Source organism: Neophocaena asiaeorientalis, unplaced genomic scaffold, assembly GCF_003031525.2.
Source record: "Neophocaena asiaeorientalis asiaeorientalis breed wild unplaced genomic scaffold, Neophocaena_asiaeorientalis_V1.1 scaffold992, whole genome shotgun sequence".
Taxonomy (NCBI): domain Eukaryota; kingdom Metazoa; phylum Chordata; class Mammalia; order Artiodactyla; family Phocoenidae; genus Neophocaena; species Neophocaena asiaeorientalis.
This window is the reverse complement of record NW_020172326.1, coordinates 135320-154097: the sequence shown is the minus strand read 5'-3', so window position 1 is coordinate 154097 and position 18778 is coordinate 135320.

Genomic DNA, 18778 nt, shown 5'->3' with positions numbered 1-18778 from the left:
CACATGCACCCCAATGTTCCTAGCAGCACTATTTACAATAGCCAGGTCACGGAAGCAACATAAATGTCCATCAACAGATGAATGGATAAAGAAGATGTGCTACATTTATACAGTGGAATATTACTCAGCCATAAAAAAGAACAAAATAATGCCATCTGCAGCAATATGGATGGACCTAGAGATTATCACACTAAGTGAAGTAAGCCAGACAGAGAAAGTAAACCTTGAACCTCAGTATACACTCACTGTAACACATCAGCAAGCTAGATGACACGCCCACAGGCACCATGACAGTTCCAAGGCTGACCATGAAAGGCTAAAAAGTGGGCGGTGGCCCAATTCATGGAAATCCCCACCCCTTCCCCAAAATAGTTGGAATAATCCTCCCACTTATTAGCCTATGAAATTATCCAGCCCATAAAAACTGAACAGGTCCACACCCACACTAGCCACAGGGCCACTCTCACTTTCTGAGACTGACTGCACTCTGCCTATGGAATACATATCTCTCTAAATAAACCTGCTTTCACTTTACTATGGCTCACTCCTGCATTCTTTCCTGCATGAAGGCAAGGACCCTCACTTGGCGGCCCATCCCGGAGACTCACCAGAGACCTAGGACATGACCATCCTCTTGTACTCCATTTTCCTGCAACGATCTCATCAACTCAGATTGGGAAGATAAGGAAAAAGCATTTTAGAGGAAGGGGAAGATCAGGAACTCCGTTTAGGACATAAACTCGAGATGCCTATTAAATAAATAGGTGGGATCTAAAGCCATGAAACTAAATGAGATCATCAAGAGGATGAGTCTAGACCAAAAAGAGATCCAAAGACCAAGCCCTGGGGTACTCCAGAGTAAGGTCAGGAAGATAAGGCCGCAAAAGAGAATGAGAAAGAACAGCAGTTAATTTCTCTGAGCCTTGGCTTCCTCATCCGTATAACAGGGACACAAATAGTACCTACCCACAGAGTCACTGAATTAAGTAATGGGTTTTTAAGTACTCAGAACAGTGCCTGGTGCATTGGATGCATTCACCACATGTTAACGACTATTCAACAGGGCGTAGGCCACCTTTCATTCATCCCTCTATCCTTGTCACCTCCACCTCTCTGCCTCCATCCCCACCGCCTCACAAGCGCCAGTGCATTGCCTCGATCGATATCTACTGAAGTGAATTTAATTCTCCATCTTAGTGTTCTAAAGCTGGGACTACTTTTTCAAGCAAACCCACGTGGCCATTTGCAACTCATGATTTGGGGAGTCAAGAAACGAATTCCTTCATTTTGGCAAGCAGCTTCTGTTGTTAAGCCACGGCCATGTTGAAGACTCTACACACGTGCTTTTTCTCCCTAGATTTCCATTCTGGAGCAGTCATAAGTGGAAACAACACAGGAACAGAGAGAAATCCAATTTTGTTGACAAGGCCACAGATATTTAGTTTTCAAATGAAGTATCCCCATAGGGCTTACTAATTTTCTATTTGGAATCATTTCTTCAGACCCTCAAGATATTTATAAACTCTTAACTCTGATAAATACTGCCCATGGCAGGTCATAACTCTTTGACATGTGCCTTGTGGTTTCAGTGATCTGAACAGTGGCTACTGGGAATACTTGTGCTTTTCCCTCCTAACTTCTCCTCTGAGATTTACTGAAATACTTTATTGCCTCTGCATTGAGAATAATTTAAAACTGCAGTTAAGCCTGTAGTGGTTAAGTAAAAGCATGCATCATTTGGATTGAATTTGTTGAGAATGAATCAACTGTTCACTGTCTGCCGTGAAATTTTGAAACTTCTGGGCAATTAGCTCCTTGAAAAGAAAAACTGTTCTAATTTACCCGGCTACGCAGACATGCGCTCAGAAGTGCCATTCAGAGCTTTAACTTTTGCCTTCTGTGTTTTAAGGTAACCATTCAAGCTCAGGAAAATGTGTGAATTTAATTAATGGTATCAAAACAAAAGAAGCATTTCCAAAGTGCTCCAATCCATATGAGACCAATATGTTGACTTGTTGATGTGAATTTAATTAGTGTCTTCAAGCATTAACTGCAAAAGCCCCTTGTATCTAATCATCACATTTATATAAACCATTAGCACGGTAGTACTTGGTTTGAAATGCGTTGCTACATAATCCAAACTGTTGTCCTACCCTGGGAGAGTCTCTAAGAAACTCAATATGTTTCCACAGAGAAACTTTTGTATCCACATCAAGTAAATTTAGGTTCAACGGCTGCACAGAAAGTAACTTAAAACTGGCCTTTAAGCATGTGAAACAGAAGTGATTTAGTGCTTGTTCTGCCTCTCCATCACTTTCTGACATGAACAAAAGGAAGGAAATCAGATTGTGCTGGCCTAACCAGTCTCAGGAAGTAGCCTAAGCGAATGACTAAACCGAGTCCCAGGGCTCCGCGCTACACAGAGCGACAATGACTGAAGCAGTCGGTTCGTTGAGCAATATTGACTTGACAGCTTTAGGTGAAGAAATATTGCTCTGGGTGCCCCAGGAACAATTTCTCAGTAATAAGTCCATCTGTCTCCCAGCGACTCCTTTTCCCTATCTCCCAAAAAAGAGTTCTCAAAAGCAAAAAAGAATTTTAATATGATTTTCAATGACTGTTGTATTACTCTGCATTCCTAAAATTCGAGGGGGTACGTGGTAGTGGTGATTTAAGGCTTTAGGATCAACACAGTAAGAAGCTGGCCTTCTGGAGGCTAGGCTGAGACCCAAGGCAGGAAGGTAATGGGACAGTAGAGAGCAGGCTCTGAGGTCAGGCTGAACTGGGTTCAAATCCCAGCTCTGCCCATACTCTGTGACCTTGCACGTGGCATTACATTTCTGCACCTCAGCTTACTCAACTGTAGAGTGGGGAATAATAATAGCGCCCCATTGTATTAGTTTGCTAGGGCTACTGTAACACAGTACCACAAACCGAGTGGCTTAAACAACCGAAATGTATTGTCTCACAGTTCAGGAGGCCAGAAGTCTTAAGACCTTAAGTGTTAGCAGGGTTGGTTCCTTATGACGGCTGTGAGGGAAGGATCTGTTCCAGACCTCTCTTCTTGGCTTGTACATGGCCATCTTATTCCTGTGTCTCTTCACATCAGCCCCCCTTTATGCCTGTCTGTCTCTGTCTCCAAATGTCCTCTTTTCATAAGGACACCAGTCATATTGAATTACGGCCCACCCTCATGACCTCATTTTAACTTGGTTACCTCTATAAACGCCCTATGAGGTACTGCAGGTTAGGTCTGCAACACGTGAGTTTTGAGGAGACAATTCAAACAAGAACGCCCCTCAAACTGGTGCTGTGAGGATGTGATGAGATAATGTATGTAGCTAGCATAGTTTTGCATAGTTTCTGGCATGAGCATAAGCACTCAACAAAAAGTAGTTAATATCAGGCACTGTGCATATCCATACTTATGGATTTCATGGGCTCAAATAATTTTTGGTAAAGATGAAATCAATAAGTCTGTCGACACTATCCCTAGAGTCTACTCCCCTCAACTAGTACAGATGGTCAAGGTGAGAAACGATAAACCATTGCAAAAAGTAACAAGGGGGGCAAACTAGGGCACTGAGGTACCATGAAAGTAGAACTGCATTTAGGTAGTAGGAAATGATAAAATTCCTCATCTGACAGTGAGACTGCAAAATCAACTGTCAGCTAATCAAGCAACCTTGGGATGGGGTAAGATACTTTGAAGGCAACTTCAGTTTAGAAAAAAGACAAGTGCTTTAATATGACTAATCAAAACCCCAGAATGACAAGGCTAGAGACCTCAGTCGTATGGACTATCTTTGGGAAGACTGGAGTTCAAGTGCAATCTGAAACACTCCCTTACAGCCAGGGGAACGACAGGCTGTGCAACGGCAAATTTATCAGGTTAGTCTTTCGATAATGTGTATTCATAAACAAAGGACATATGGCCTGATCATAAAGAAATCAGATGGAATTTCTCATACATTTCTTTATACACACATGCTTAGGCAGAGAAGATGGGCCCACGGAGACTGGAAGAAAACGGCTGCGAACACAGTCAATACCGATTCTACAGTTGAGAAAGGAACTGTGTGGCAGAAGAAATATAAAGCTAGCAGTAAAGAGACGTGGCTTCTACACCTAGACCTACTACTAACTAGTTGTGTAACTTTGTGTAAATCACTTCTCTCTGGGCCTTAGTGAAACAAAGGAATTGCCCTGGATAACTGCTACATTTCCATGTTTTGGTTGATAATTAACTCTTTAATACCATAAAGTAATAAATAATACACTCTAAACTATTAGTAGTGGTTCTGGGAACTGCAGACCTCACAGTGTAATTACATTTTTCCATAACGTCTATGCACTACCAAATAGATTTAAAGTTTCAGAAGGTATTCCCTCTTGAGAACCCTTGCCAACTGCCATTTTCTTTTACACGGCAGATGCCCCATTTTCTTCCTATGCATCATATCTTAGTAAATGGCACCATCCTCCACTCCATTCTTCCTGCCAGAAATCTGGGAGATATCCTTTATTCCTCCCTCTCTTTCAACTCCCACTACCAGTCAACTACCAATTCTCGTTCATTTTATTTCCTAAATATTTCTCAGATCTATTTACTTCTACCAGCTCTACTGGCACTATCCTAGTCCAAGCTACAATCATCTGGACCGTGACAGTAGTCTTCATTGATCTACCCACTTCTACGCATGCCCACCCTCCCAGTCCATCTTCCACGTAACAACTCAAAGGCTCTTTTTTTTGAAGTTCTCATAGCACTTATTTTACTCTTCAGAAATGGCACTTCAAATACCATCACACACTTTGTTGTATACATATCTATCTCTTCCACTAGATTGCAAAATCGTGGAGATGAGGAGCGGGGTCTTACACATTTTTCTACTCTTAGTACTTGGCACATTTGGTACTTAGAAATACTAAGTTAAAACAAATTGAATTGAACTAAATTTTAATAAATAATATTAACAAATTGCATAATATTACCGCAATTTTTATAAATATTTGGCTGGCATATCTGAATGTGTGCTCATATTATATACACATACTAAAATGTTAAGGATAATTTACTCAGTGAGGTGAGGTTATGGATTATATCAAGTTTATTCTGTAACTGTTTTGTAAATTTTCTTTTACAGCTTTATTGAGATATAATTGATATACAAAAAAAACTGCACATATTTAATGTAAACAATCTGATGAGTTGGACATACACATATACCCCTGAGACCATCATCAAAAGGAAGGTAATAACCATATTCATCACCTCCAAAAGTTTCCTTGCGTCCCTTTGCTTTCGTGGGGAGTAGGGGTAAGAATACAACATGCAAATCAGATCATATTACATCCCTTCCTAAACCCACCCCCAGAGGCCTCCCACGGCACTTAGAATAAAATCCAAAGTCAGTAAACCAGACCTCCGTTTCCTCAACTGTCCAGGCCCCCATCATCTCTCACCTGGACCTGCTTCTCCCACTTCCCCACCTCCTGCCTCACAATCCGTTTTTTCTCTGTACAAAGTCGATGATCTTTTTACAATACATCATGGATTTGTCAATCTCATGATTAAAACCCTATAATGGCTCCCTATTACCGACTGGATTAAGTCCCAATTCCTTAGCTTGGCACTTAAGGGCTTTTCATAGTCTGCCCAACCTTCTCCCCCCGATCCTACCTATTTCATCAGCCTCACCTTTAGACACTCACCTCCATCTTTACTTTGTCCCAACTACACCAAATCTCTTATTTTTTTCTTTGCTTTAAAATTTTATTACGGAAAATTTCAGATGTACACAAAAGTAGAAAGAATAGTACAATTAATCTCCCTATGCCTATCATCCTACTTCAAAATTATCCACTCTCTGCCATTCTTGCTTCATCTATTCCCTCCCCTCCCCACCCCACAGACTTTTATTTTTCTGGAGTGTTTCAGAGCAAACCCCGTATAGCACATACATTCACCTCTAAATACTCAAGCGGGTTGTTCTCACAGAGGAGAACTCACCAACCTGCTTGATGTTCTCCAAACATGTCCCACTCCTCCCTGTGCCTTTGCACAGCCTATTCCTTCTGCCTAGAGTGGGCCTGGTTCCCTCACTTCTCCACCTGACAAACTCCTAGGTACCCTTCAAAGCCCACCTCAAGTGTTACCTTCTCTGTGAAAACTTCCCTGCTTCTCCTCTGCTGTGCTCCCACAGTACTTTGTAATACCCCACACATTTACAGATAAAATAGAAATTGAAAATAATACATAAGTAGAGTTCATATTAAATTATATTAATATATCATATAATGCTACTGTGTATTTCATATTTCAAAAAATATTATAAGAATAGAATATGGTATCTGGTCTACTGAATCCCTATTGTATTCAAATTATGTGTTTGTGTGCCTGTCTCTCCTACTAAAGGGGAAGCCCTTTGAGGCAGAGAATGTTTCTGGTTCTGTCTTTTCTCACAGCTTGAGCCCACCACCCAATGCAGGTTTGTACTCCTAGCACCTAGCACAGTGTTTGGTACATAGGACTGATCTGCAAATATTTGTTAAATTAATACATTAGTCAGGTGTAGTATCACAAAAAGCATACAGAATCTGGAGTTGAATAATTTACAATAGCCAAGACATGGAAGCAACCTAAATGTCCATCGACAGATGAATGGATAAAGAAGATGTGGTATATACGCACAATGGAATACTACTCAGCCATAAAAAAGAATGAAATCATGCCATCTGCAGCAATATGGATGGACCTAGAGATTATCATACTAAGTGAAGTAAGCCAGACAGAGAAAGTCAGTATCTTACAAAAAAAGATACAAATGAACTTATTTACAAAACAGAAATAGACTCACAGTCTTAGAAAACAAATTTATGGTTACCAAAGGGGAAAGGGGGGAGAGACAAATTAGGAGTTTGGGATTAACAGATACACACTACTATATATAACAGATAAACAACAAGGACCTACTGTATAGCACAGGGAACTATGCTCAGTATTTTGTAATAACCTACAAGGAAAAAGCATCTGAAAAAGAATAGATGTATATAACTGAATCACTGTGCTATACGCCTGAAACTAACACAACACTGTGAATCAACTATACTTCAATGCTTTTTAATTTCGAAAAAAATTTTTTAAAAAGAATTTGGAGTTGAACAGACTTGGATTTAAGTTCCAGTTCCAGCAGTTATTTACAAGCTATTTTACCTCTCTGAGCCTTGGTTTCTCATTTCACAACTGGCATAGTAATGCCTACGTCCCTGTATTGTGAGGATCAAATATGATAGTAAATACAAAAGCAATCACTAAATATAATCACCTTCCACATGTACGGCAGCAACATAACAAATGTGCAGTGTGACCTAAGGCATGAGAAGTGCTTCGCACAACGCCTAGCACATAGCACGTGCTGAATGGCTGCAAGCTATCATTATTACACTTGAAGATGAGGCTGCTGCCGGCCACCTACTTGTGCATGCACCTGTGTGTGTGTGAGAAGTGATTGATGGATGACCAAATAGCCCTGCCCACAGAGCAAATGCTCTTCATCTGTTGGTTCCATGGCTGTGTGCTGCTTGCACTTTCTTAGGCCTGCAGTTTATCGGCCATCAGAAACATTCCACGTTGCTGGATGCCAGGGTTCAAGAGAGCTTTAAGTTTATCCAAGCTGACGGTCAAGGCTGGAGGGACCAGACAGATCCCAGATTGCCTGCGATAGTCCCGGGTTATGTTTGTGGTCCAGACACTGTTAGTGTCTTCTTTCACTTTCAAAAGGATTATAGTTTGCACAATGAGTGATATTATGTTTAGCCTCATCAAGGATATATTTACTACTCAAGTTACTTGTTTTCAATAGGGAGAAGAAAAAATCTTAAGTGAAAGTCTTATTAGCGTCTTTTCAACAGCAATATATTTTTTATTTTTGGCGCAAGGTGGGTTTTTTGGGGGGTTTTGTTTGTTTGTTTGTTTTTGCCTCTACATGGCACATGGAGGCAGACCATTAGGGAAATTAAGCGTGGTACAAGCAGCCTTGTCTCATAGCCCCTGGGTTCATTTACATTAGGAATTATTCTGCGTCTGCATCTGCTCCTGTAATAGAGTAAGCAGGATGTCTTCCTGGACTCAGAGGGCATTCTATTCGGAGCTCTACCACCTGCACACTCTTTGGCCACTGGCCACATGGCAGGGCAGTGCCTATAGGCACAATCTGGGTAGATGATCCCCAATCCCCAGGTCTCTCCTGGACTGCAGTTTTAAGGAGGCAACTTTATTTTACATCCTCTGCCCCCAGCTACCTGGAAACTTACAGACAAGTCTCCAACCACTCCTGGCTATCGCTGGAGTTGTCAGAGGCAGGGGTGAGAACCAAGGGCCATGAACCATGTTGGCTGACTTAAATCCCTCTACTTAACCTCCTCTTAAGTTGACTGAGCCAGGCTTTGGCAACAGTTTGATACGATTCATTAAAAAGCATTCTCAGTCAGACTAGGCCACAGATATTTACATCTGCTGGTTTAGTCCCTATTAAAGCTGTTTGGCCATTGTGTATTGTAGGCAAAACCTCAACGTCAGCTGTTCCCAGTGAGGAGGAACATCATTGTGCATGACGAGCCCAGACATCATGAACTGTACTTGACTGATGCCCATCCTGTGCCCAGTACAGTGAGGGAGACAAAGTCTAATTCCCACTGGGAAAAGCAGAGTGCAAACACATAGTGGGATAACTTACTCAGAGCAGGGAAGGGCAGTGCTCCTTCACTGAATCTATAGATCCCATCTATTGGACACTAGGGGAAACAGTGGTAGCTGAGACAAGCACCACTCCTGCCCTCATGGGACTTATAAGCAAGTGAGGAAGACAGACATTAAAACCGTAATTTTAAAATGCACTGAAGGTTAGAACAACAACAACAGAAGGATATAAAAGAAGGGCTTCACAGGGTCTGGGGTGGAAAAGGAGACTCTCAGGGACTGATTCCTGGAGATCTGAAAGAAGTTAGCTACATAGGAATCAACAAATTGTATTTATTCAGTCACACACTCATATAGTTAGTGGATGTTTGTTGAGTGCCAGGCTCTGTGCTGAATGCCAAGGAAACTGTGTTGAACAAGGCACACTGAGTCCATCATAAAGCTTACAGTCTAGCAGAATTTCCAGAAAGTTCATGATCAAGGAGAGTTTTCAGAGACCCTGAGCATTTTTGTTCCCTCCTATCTTTCCTGGCTAGAGAAATGCAGGCAAGTTACGCTAAAATTTAAGGCAACTGGCCTCCTAGCTTCTAAAACAATCCCATCTGAGGCTGTGAAGCCTCATCTCCTTTTGAGCCTGGTGTTTAGGTAGAGGGGAAGCCTCGGTTTTAGATAGTTTGGACTCTGAGTCCAAACTATTAGGGAATCACTAACCAATCCCCTTCTGTACATGCACACACATCTTAGTTTCTGTTCCTTACTTATTTACAAAATATCTCCGTGGCTCCCAGCATCCCCAGGCTGGTATAAGAACTCTTCTATAATAAGGACCTAGTATATAGCACATGGAACTCTACTCAATACTCTGTAATGGCCTATATGGGAAAAGAATCTAAAACAGAGTGGATATATGTATATGTATAACTGATTCACTTTGCTGTACACTTGAAACTAACACAACACCGTAAACCAACTATACTCCAATAAAAATTTAAAGCTAAAAAAAGAATTCTGCTAAGACCTTGTTTCTTGGTCTATATACCCATTAGAGGTAGGCCTTACTCTTTCAAAATAACCCCCATATTCCAAAACAGACAAATTAGGTGGAAATCATTTCTAATACCCAATCATTTCCAGTGTATTTACTTTACAAAAGATTTCACAGCGCAGAGAGATTTTCAGTCTAGAAAATGTTCCCCAATAGTTTTATTAGAGAAATGTTCCCCAATAGTTTTATTAGAAAAATATCAAAAATACAGAAGGTTTTGAAAGAACTGTACAGTGAACACACATATCACCAATATTATGCAATGAACATCTTGTTATATTTACTTTACCACATATCTAGCCATTGATCAATCTATCTTATTTTTGGATGCACTTCAAAGTAAATTGCAAACATCAGTACACTTCACCCCTAAACACTACAGTATGCTTTTTAAACTAGAGTTTAACATTTGTTTATGGTTCTTTCCTTTAGGTTAAAATTTGTAAAAGGTACAACGCATGTATCTTAAGCGTACCATTCAATGAGCTTTGACAAATGCATAAACACGTGTAACCCAAACTTCTAACAAGGTGTAGAATATTTTTATCATCCTTGTAAATTTCCTTATGCCTCCTCTCCTAGCCAATCCCTATTCATCCACCAGTGGCAACAATTATTACCATTTTTTCACCAGAGATGGGTTTTGCTTATTCTAGAACTTCTTATAAATGGAATCATAGAGTCTGTAATCTTTTGTGTCTTCCTCCTTTCACTCAACATACTTTGGAGATTCGACCATGCTATTGCATATATCAGTATTTCATTCATTTTTATTGCTGAGCAATTTACCATTGTATGAATATTCAACTCCCATTCCATAAATTTTGGAAACCTCATTGCCTTTCAAGATTTCTGTGAATTCCCAGGAAAGAAGAGCTAAGTGCCAACGGACCAAGTAGAGAACAAAATTTAGATGACAGAAGCCAAACAAAAGTACATAACTCTGGGTTCATGTCAGGAAATGGGCTGGAGTAACCTGGAGACCAGTAAGGTACAGCGGGAAGACCAGTGAGGGTTCAGAGGAGTCAGGACATGAAGACAGAACAGGATATAGGAACAAGTCAGGACTTTGAGAGTACATTTGGGGGTTGCTCAATTCCAACTGTGTTCTCCCTTTGTTCCCAGTTTGAAAAACTCCTACCAGACCAACACAGGTAGGGCAGGTCCTAATCAAACTCAGCCTCAGGGGAAAATTAGATAAGGAGGGCCTAATTTAGATGGAGTATTCAAGGAGGACCTCTCTGAGGAAGCAGCATAAAAGAGTGTTCTAGAGATAGCTAGGGCAAAGGCTCTGAGATGGAAAATCAGCCGAGGAAATGATGGGAAGTCCAGAGTGGCTAACATAGGGAATGACAGGGAGACTGTCATGAGATAAGGCTGAATGAAGGAAGTGGACAGATCAGGAGATCCTTGTACCCCGGTGAAGTTTAGCCTTTATCCTAACAACAACAGGAATATTTAAGGGGGGCTTTAAGGAGGAGAGGGGGGATGATTTCATTTGTGTTTCAAAAAGGCCACAGTTGCCACGGGAGGGAAAACGATTTGGAGAACAGCAAGGATGAAGGCAGAGATCCCAGTTAGGAAGCTATTGCAGTTGTCCAAGTGAGAGAAGGAGATCTTTGGATCATGGTAGTAACAGTAGAATAGAAGTAGCAATAAGATATAAAGACAAATTTAAGAAGTAAAACCGACAAAACTTGCTGATGGATTAGCTATTTGTGAGTTTGTGTCGTGTCTGGAAAATGTCTACTAACACAACATTGTAAAGCAATTATACTCCAATTAAAAAAAAAAGAAAGAAAATGTCTGGGAACGTAACCACCAAGTGTTAGTAAGGACTATCTTGGGACGGGAGGTATTATTAATAGATTTTATTTTCTTCTTTGTTATTGTTTTTTTAATTACCGCAATGAATATGGACTACTTTTATAACAGGGAAAAAAGCAATAAAGTCATAACATTTTTAAATCCTAAAGAAAGGTGACGTCAGACCTTAACCATAGACATGAGTGTGCTTTGTGTTATGCTGACCCTCTTGGAGGCCCTCTCGTCTCCAGAGAAGATCTAAGGTATGACTACCTCCTGGGAAACTGCCTTCGGGACCTGCAGCCCAACCTTCCAATGCCCTCAGTGGCCACACATCTTCATCCTTTGGGTGTGGGCTTAGAGGGCCAGGGGTGGAAAGCTAAAAGATGTTATTTTAGTTAAAACAACCACCACCTGTGACTCCAGTGTAATAAGACCTGGTTCTCCTGTTTGGTTCGTAAACTGCCTCTGAAGACAGATCCCAAAGAAAGCCTGCTTCTAGCCAGCTTCTGAGGAATGGAAGCATTCTTACATGCAGCCTACACAGCCACCCAAGCTAAAAAGCCAAAATCTATCTCATGACCGTACAGTCATTTCGTATATAGTACAAGCAAACTCTCATTGTTGAACACTAATAGGAAATTCCCCCAACCTATCCCCTTCCTCCAACCAAAGGTACAAAACAGGAGCTGGGGCTCTTTTTTCCAGTTTCCTCACTTCAAACCCTAATGCTGATACCAGCCAATCAGATGTGATTTTCAGTCACAAGTGACAGCTGTTTGGGCTCTAAGAGAATAATAAGAAGTCATCTAACTTTTTCAGCAATTTATTTTAAATTCTCTAAAACTTACCTCTTGTCAATGATATATTAGATGACTCTTGGTATTTTATGGTGATGCGTAAAAATAATGTAATTATGAATGTGCCATTTGCAGAACAAAGTCAGTATCTTGGGGAAAATTGCTATTATAATTGGCTGCAATAACTATCCTGGGTTTAAGGACCTGAAATGTGTAACCGTAATGCAGAAAAACTAAAGAAAGTTAAAATAAGGACTTCAGAGCTCAAATACATAACTTTCCCCCAGGATCTTACTGTCTGGGTGCTCTCCTCCAGATGCAGGCCTAAAAGGGAAGACACTTGTCTGCTCGACCCTCTCAACGGCTACTTGAAAATGATTAAGAGCCAGGAAAGCTGCTTAGCACTCACCTAAGACTATGGCTAGACTGAAGCTCTGCAGGACAGTGAAAGGGAAGACCCCACCTGTTTTGCCAAGTATGTGAGCAGATTTTTCAATGCAACTCTTTATTACCTGTCCAAATGGAAGAGGATTTTTACTGCCTTTACTGCCTTCTGATACATCTTCCAAAACTGCAAGTCTGATCACGTCACTCCCCTGCTCACATGCCTCTAGGTGCCCTCACCCTGAACCACACTGCCTACAAAATAAAAGACCTCAGCCTGACAGCCATCACCTCCTACTCTCTGGTTCCCAATTAACATTCTCAACCTATTTACCAATACACAGCATCCCCTTCACATACTCTACGTCTTTGTAAGGACGTTTTGTTGTGGTGTTGGTGGTTGTTGTTGTTTGTGTTTTTTGTGGCATTTGGGGGAGTTGTTTGTTTGTGCTAGATGACATCATTTGCTAGGAGAAAATGTAGAAAAGAGGAAGAGTGCCCAGGACTCAGTCCTGGGTCACTCCAACATTTATAAGTTGGGAAGAGGAGGAAACTGAGTCTGATAAAGAAAAAAGGGGAGGCCAGAGAGGGAGGAGAAAATTCTGGGGAGTGAGGTGTCCCAGAAGCCAAGGGAGAAAAGAATTTCAAGAAAGAGGGAGCAGTCGCTGGGTCAAATGCTGCTGAGACATTAAGACAGGGAGGACTGAAAACTGACCACTGGATTTAACAAAACAGAGCAGGGCTGGAGAGAAGAGCATGGATATAGAGAATAAGGCAGGAAAGCTGGGGCCTCAAGAGGAACAGGAACTACCTGTTACTTGAAAGGAGCTGTGCCAGTGGTATTTGGTGGCCCCAGGTTGTAGGAGTGGCTGAGGGAATTTGGGTGGCTTTGTGAACACCAAGGACTGGCAGGGGCTGGGGGAGGGGAGATTTACTGCTCATTGTTAGGAGCTTCGTTCGAGAGAAGACTCGGGCTCCACAAGATTCTTCCCCCTCCGCGGCAGCTACCTCCCTGGCTTTCCCAGAGGTCTTGTCCCCCATCAGCTGCTCCACCTGCTACTCAACTCATTGAAATGTCAAACCAGTTGTACCAATAGCAGTGGCCCATCCATCCAGAGCCTGAAAAGAAATGAGGTGTAAATGCAAAAGTCAGGATGAAGAAGCCCTTACAAAATGCTCCCCATCTCCCCAGACCTGCTGTTATATTTCTTCAAGGTAGGGAGGCTTTTTCATAAGATGCTGTGAGAGCAGGGACGGGGAAACACATGTGCAACGGAAAGCAAATATGGCCAGGAAAGGCCTGATCTTTCCCCATTCTGTTTGCAGAGCTGTACTGAACCTCGTCTGGAAACCCTATATGACATTTGACAGGGAGACTCAAAGTACCTCTGTGAAGGGTTCGCGTGGGGATTGTTAATAAGGAGTACGCCCCACTGTATGTATGGATTAATCAGACTCATTAGAAGGAAAGTGTTGATAATTGTGTCCAAATGCACTTAAGTTCTGTGACAAAGACAAGAGTCACTTGGGATTTGCCTGAGATGGCCACGTGCACCCCTATTTGTGCTGCAAACTATATTTAAATATCAGGTACCAGCATCAAATGGCCACTTTCTAGCAGACAACATTCTACACTGTTTTTCAACAGAATCAAATTGATAATGCCATATCAACACAGCAAAGTGATTGTAATTAACACTACTGCTCCTCCAAGTTGGCTCAGAGAAACAGCCCTCACTTCTCTTTTGCCCTCCATCTTAACGAAGCGCAGAAGCACCCTTTCCCAGCTCCCACGCCTGCTGCCACCAGTGCTTGTCACTAGTCATGATGCTAAAGAAAGAAGAAATGTCCCAAGTGCAAAGTCAGGCAGCATTCTCAAGCAAAGTTCTGGTCTGGAAAACCCAGAGACAAGTCCAAGATCCGCCACTAACTCACCTGGTAACCGCACTGGCACTCTCTCAGCCTCAGTTTTCCCATCAGGAAAGTGGGGGGGAGTAAATGAGGTCAGTCCAGAACGACCTGCTAGGGTTTCTCTAGAACCTGTTTTCTTTCTCTTAACTGTCGTTGCGTAGCCACTGAAGCACCTATAGCTGATACACCTGCGCTCGGACTTCCGCTTTCCACTTAAAGGGCCAAGTCTCCCAAGCTCGAGGAAGGAGGCTAGCCATAAGCTGTGGAGTGGGTTCAGCCTTTTCAAACCAACCCCCCAAGGTCTCCAGAATTGCTGTTCTAAGCATGATTACAAGGCAGAACTTACATGTATTCTAATGCGCAGCTTTTAGTACTTAACATGAAAATTAGGAATTGGGGTCAGAAAGAAATCCCAAAGTGGCAAGTCCAACAGAGCGGACAGACCTGGGTTTGAGTCCAGACCCCTCCTCTATCCTAACTGTGTGACCTTGAGCACGTTACCTAACTTCTTGGAGTCCCAATTTTCTTATGCATAAAATGGAAATACTAACAATAGTACCTACCCCACTGGGTTCTTCTGAGGATTAAAGGAGACGAGACAGGGGCTTCCCTGGTGGCGCAGTGGTTGAGAGTCCGCCTGCCGACGCAGGGGACACAGGTTCGTGCCCCGGTCCGGGAGGATCCCACATGCCGCGGAGCGGCTAGGCCCGTGAGTCACGGTAGCGACGAGACACATGCCCTTCCCGGGGCATGGTGAACATTCAAAAAAGGGTAGTTCTGACAGTCAGGGCTTTCACTGCCCTCCTGTTTGTGCAACAGTGGAAGAGCAGATGTCTCCCTGTCTGCCTGGAGTTCTCTGCACACCCATATATCCATCATAGTCCTCTGACAGAGGTGGTGGCGATGTTGCTAGATAGATACAGAGGAAAAATGAGTGGGACAGGCCCATATGTAGAAAAAAAGAGAAAAAAAGAAAGCAATGGCACATTTCATAGGATTCCAGATGATACATTGACTCCCTACAGTTTTGAATCCCTTGTTTTCAGCTTGGGGCTGAGACTATGGCTGTGGTTGTTTGCAAGATGAAATTGCTTTCCTTCCTCCACCCCCGGAAACAATCTGAGAAATGCCCTACAGGTGGGGCAGAAGAACAATGGCGTCACTTCTCTTCAGCACCTGTTAGTGTTCACACTGCTTAATCCAAGGAAAACGGAGGGCGGAAACTTTCTGAGGAAGGCCCCCCTGGCTCCCTCCTAGACCTTAGGGCCCTAATCTGAACTTAGAAGAATGTATTACTTTGAAATATGCTATTTTGACTTCTCATGCATCAAATTCAAAATCAAGATCATCTAAGCCTTGCTTAGATACCTGAAATGAGAGACATCCCCTCTCTTCTTTCACTGGCCCAATAAGGCTCTTTCCAATCTCTTGTTGGGATTTCTGAAAAATGACAATACAGACTATTGCTGCTGAGAAGCATTTGGTCTACGATTGTTTTCAGTTTCCCCTTCAAAAGCAACAGCAATTGAAGAAAAATAAAGTTGGATTATCTTAAATACAGGGAGAAATGCATGAGCAAACAAAAATATCACAAAATGCTCCTCTTTTTGCTGAGAAAAACAAATCTATTACTTCTTCTCTCTTGAGATCCCAAAAGCCTCATTCAGCATATGGTGTCAGGGCACTTAATAAATATTGCTTAAGGGGATGAAGATGATGATTTAAATGAGAATAAATACCTCTCTACCAGGCACATGTCTTAGCCTTCTCTTCTGTAACAGAACCAATGTCCCTTCTTTCCCATCTGTCGCTATAGATCATGTTTTCTAAAGAATATTGCTACTTACCAAATATGGCTCTTAAGACAAGTTATTTAACCTCTCTGTACTTCACCATAAGGACCACGATGACAGTTTGACCACAAGTACACACCCCATCGATCCTGAGTTGTTCCAGGAAATGGCCAGCCACAGACAATCTTCCACTCTTAACAATGAATAAACTTTGCTCTATTGAAATGTCCCTAAAATGCTTGTTTACCCTCATACAGCCAACTAAGGACTGCCAACCATACCTGAAGATCAATTAGAAAGTTTCCTCTGCTTCCAAAATCCCCACATTAATTGAATGCTTGCCAATCAAAGACGGTCTTCGTACTTTAACACTTTTGTACCCCCGCTGAAATAAAAGTTACTGCAGCAAGTTTATGAGTCAGCAGGCTTTGTTAATTCTGCCTCTGACTTAGTTTTCTCTTTGACACACTCAACAAATAGCAGCTAGGTCAATTCATAGTTCTATACCCCACTCCACTTGCTCAGTCGGGCCTTGCACGCAGAAGGCACGCAACCCATATTAATGAAATAGTTAATAGTAAGTTAACTATAAACTTATGGTTACCAAAGGGGAAAGGGGGGAAAGGATAAATCAGGAGTTTGGGATTAAAATATACACACTACTATAGATAAAATAGATAAGCAACAAGGACCTACTGTATAGCGCAGGGAACTATACTCAATATCTTGTAAGAATCTAAAATGGAAAAGAATCTTAAAAAGTATATATATACACATCTTAATAAGTTATATATATATGTATATATAACTGAATCACTTTGCTGTACACCTGAAACTAACACATTGTAAATCAACTATATTTCAATAAAAATTTTAAAAATAGTAAGTTAACTATTACTTTAATCAACATTTATTGAGCCTCCTACATCACTAGTCCCTGTACTAGGTGTTTTCACTCATGTTCTCTCTTTTTACCACATTATTCATCAACTCAACCTTACACAGGTTGAAAATCTTTTCATTATTTTATAGAAGCTGTGCTAATGATAAACAAGTGCTCTGTTGTCTATGAAAATTGAGATTTGGAAATCCTGGTCCCAAGACACTTATGACTTACACTTTTTTTTACTTATACTTCAAAATAATATAGCTAGTGGGATTCCCTCAGCATGCAGGAACCATGATGAATTAAATAAATAATGTTCTTCTCTCTTCCCTCATTTTGCCAACTCTTATAATGCACTTTCCCTAATTGCCAAGATCTTCTTATCTTTTGACATTTTACACTGTGTGAGATTGTAAGGTAGGGGCAGTGGACAGAAGGTCCCCTTAGAATTAGAAGATGCACTTAAAGGTTCATTCACGATGAATGAATAAACAAAATGTGGTATATGCATACAATGCAATATTATTCAGCCTTGAAAAGGACAGAAATCCTGACACATGCTACAATGTGGATGAACCTTGAGGACATTTTGCTTAGCGAAATAAACCAGTCACAAAAAGACAAATACTCTATGATTCCATTTATATGAGGTATCTGAAGTAGTCAAACTCATAAAAACAGAAAGTAGAATGCTGGTTGCCAGGGGCTTGGGGGAGGGAGAAATGGGAAGTTGTTTAACGGGAACAGAGTTTCCGTTTCACAAGATGAAAAGAGTTCTAGAGATCTGTTGCACAACAAGGTGAATATACTTAACACTACTGAGCTGTACCCTTAAAATAGTTATGATGGTAAATTTTATTTTATATGGTTTTTAGCACGATAAAAAAAATTAGAAGATGCAGATTCCACAGTGATCCAAGGGCCTTGGTGAGGCAGCATTAATCCAAAAGCCCCAGGCATCTCCCACAATGCCTTTCATTTCGAATGAGGGCCTATCACTCAACACACGTGTGTCTCTTCCACTAGCAGGAATTCTGCAGCTTCTTATTTATGATCCTACAAGTGAGCTTTACTTCAGGGCAGGAGACTAAGGAAGCAGAAGTGCACGAGACAAGCATTTTCCCACCAACTGCTCTCCAACTGATATTGAGAAATATTCAGCTTCCTCTAAGGAACAGTGCATGGCAATTTGCAGCTGCTCTTCTCAACGATATCCCCTTATTACCAGGAGCTCTGTCAAAGTCACTCCACCTGAGCTTTTGACTAAGCTTGTGGATCAGCTGAGTCACTGCATGCATATGAAACATGTTCATAGTACATGTGTAAAGCCCCAGAGCCTCTACCTTTAAATAGCTTCATTACTGTGAAACTCATCAGCAAAAAAGAGGGACTCCAAGGCAAAAGTGACCAAACAGCATGCAACCGATGAGCACAGAGTGGCTAGGAGTGGAA